Here is a 3,291-nt window from a genome sequence, read left to right as displayed (position 1 = left end):
CAAATAAAAAAAATATCTAATTTTATAATTTTGAGATCTTTTAAATTTGAGATCTTTGATACAAATTATTAATGGAATGCATTTTGATAATTTACCTTTCAGTTTTTATTCAACAACCTACAACTCACAAAAATAAAAACATGTGTCTAACAACATGTTTTTTTCTCTTTATTTTTTTATAATGGAGAACTACATTATCTTTGTGTTTTATTACACAGAAAAGTGTTTATCTCTTTAAGTATTCCCATGAATAATCATGATTGTTCTATTGAGAAAATAAGAAAACATGGTGACAACAGTTGAGTCTCGGCCACACAATAAACAAACCCGTAAAATAAAATTTCATAAATTACATGAGATATTTTTTTACAGATGTGTAAGGCATAACTAATTTGTTTGTTATTTTTTATAATGAATATTATAAAAAGAATCACCCACAAATAAATTAAAAGAATTATATTATGAAAAGAAATTATATAATTTAAATAAAAATAAAATATCAATATTAAAGAAATATTCAAAATAATTTAAAATATACACAATAAGATAAAACAAATATCCCACCTTAAAAATTCAAATATAAAAATACAAAAAATGTGAGAAATGTAAAATGAAAGAGATTGCATTTTTAGAGAGGGAGATAGAAAAAAAAATCAGATTACAATTTTCCACTAAACTCAAAAATATTTTATTTCAAACAAGTCTAGTTATACAGCAGAGAGTCAACTATCTTTCAAACAATTTTCCACTAAACGCACACATTTTTTCAATCAGACTATATAAAAAATATGGTTAAAAAAAATGTGGTGAAATAAATATTAGTCTATGATAAATAAATAAAAACATAAAAAGTATTTTCACCTATTTATATAGCAACATAAAATTAATTTTTTTTGGAGGCAGAGTCTGCTGAACTGTCTTCCTTATAAATATTAATTGAGAAGAAGAGAGATTATTCATTCAAATCTGGACATGTCATGTGTTTTCTGCCACGTCTGTTCTTCTGTTGCATTATGGTGAAAACTTCATAAAAGCAGAGTAAAAGATCGGGATAAAAGAACTAAAAAATATAGTGAGGTTTATCAAAACTATATTTTGGAAATGGAGAATTATAGGAGATATTTTAACTTTTAATTTTTTATAAGTTTTGTATCCTCTGTTTCCTATTTAAGACATTTTAATTTTTCTAGGTTCTGTATCTTCTGTATTCCTGTTTAAGGCAGGATGATTGTGAAACACAAAAGACAATTTATTCTCCTTTTAAATTGTCTTTTGTTTTTGGGCAAGATTTTGGGCAAGAATACTCTCGTACTCTACGAATGATAAGTTTTGCTTGTAAGAATTTGTAATTAATCTAAAATTATTTATATTATTTAAAAAAATTCAACTAAAAAACCATTACCCTTAAATAAATAAAATAATTTTAATGGTTACCCTAATTAAAATACAAATAAAAAAAATATCTAATTTTATAATTTTGAGATCTTTTAAATTTGAGATCTTTGATACAAATTATTAATGGAATGCATTTTGATAATTTACCTTTCAGTTTTTATTCAACAACCTACAACTCACAAAAATAAAAACATGTGTCTAACAACATGTTTTTTTCTCTTTATTTTTTTATAATGGAGAACTACATTATCTTTGTGTTTTATTACACAGAAAAGTGTTTATCTCTTTAAGTATTCCCATGAATAATCATGATTGTTCTATTGAGAAAATAAGAAAACATGGTGACAACAGTTGAGTCTCGGCCACACAATAAACAAACCCGTAAAATAAAATTTCATAAATTACATGAGATATTTTTTTACAGATGTGTAAGGCATAACTAATTTGTTTGTTATTTTTTATAATGAATATTATAAAAAGAATCACCCACAAATAAATTAAAAGAATTATATTATGAAAAGAAATTATATAATTTAAATAAAAATAAAATATCAATATTAAAGAAATATTCAAAATAATTTAAAATATACACAATAAGATAAAACAAATATCCCACCTTAAAAATTCAAATATAAAAATACAAAAAATGTGAGAAATGTAAAATGAAAGAGATTGCATTTTTAGAGAGGGAGATAGAAAAAAAAATCAGATTACAATTTTCCACTAAACTCAAAAATATTTTATTTCAAACAAGTCTAGTTATACAGCAGAGAGTCAACTATCTTTCAAACAATTTTCCACTAAACGCACACATTTTTTCAATCAGACTATATAAAAAATATGGTTAAAAAAAATGTGGTGAAATAAATATTAGTCTATGATAAATAAATAAAAACATAAAAAGTATTTTCACCTATTTATATAGCAACATAAAATTAATTTTTTTTGGAGGCAGAGTCTGCTGAACTGTCTTCCTTATAAATATTAATTGAGAAGAAGAGAGATTATTCATTCAAATCTGGACATGTCATGTGTTTTCTGCCACGTCTGTTCTTCTGTTGCATTATGGTGAAAACTTCATAAAAGCAGAGTAAAAGATCGGGATAAAAGAACTAAAAAATATAGTGAGGTTTATCAAAACTATATTTTGGAAATGGAGAATTATAGGAGATATTTTAACTTTTAATTTTTTATAAGTTTTGTATCCTCTGTTTCCTATTTAAGACATTTTAATTTTTCTAGGTTCTGTATCTTCTGTATTCCTGTTTAAGGCAGGATGATTGTGAAACACAAAAGACAATTTATTCTCCTTTTAAATTGTCTTTTGTTTTTGGGCAAGATTTTGGGCAAGAATACTCTCGTACTCTACGAATGATAAGTTTTGCTTGTAAGAATTTGTAATTAATCTAAAATTATTTATATTATTTTAAAAAAATTCAACTAAAAAACCATTACCCTTAAATAAATAAAATAATTTTAATGGTTACCCTAATTAAAATACAAATAAAAAAAATATCTAATTTTATAATTTTGAGATCTTTTAAATTTGAGATCTTTGATACAAATTATTAATGGAATGCATTTTGATAATTTACCTTTCAGTTTTTATTCAACAACCTACAACTCACAAAAATAAAAACATGTGTCTAACAACATGTTTTTTTCTCTTTATTTTTTTATAATGGAGAACTACATTATCTTTGTGTTTTATTACACAGAAAAGTGTTTATCTCTTTAAGTATTCCCATGAATAATCATGATTGTTCTATTGAGAAAATAAGAAAACATGGTGACAACAGTTGAGTCTCGGCCACACAATAAACAAACCCGTAAAATAAAATTTCATAAATTACATGAGATATTTTTTTACAGATGTGTAAGGCATAACTAATTTGT

This window comes from Vicia villosa, unplaced genomic scaffold, assembly GCF_029867415.1.
Source record: "Vicia villosa cultivar HV-30 ecotype Madison, WI unplaced genomic scaffold, Vvil1.0 ctg.003280F_1_1, whole genome shotgun sequence".
NCBI lineage: Eukaryota > Viridiplantae > Streptophyta > Magnoliopsida > Fabales > Fabaceae > Vicia > Vicia villosa.
Note: the sequence above shows the minus strand (reverse complement) of the source record.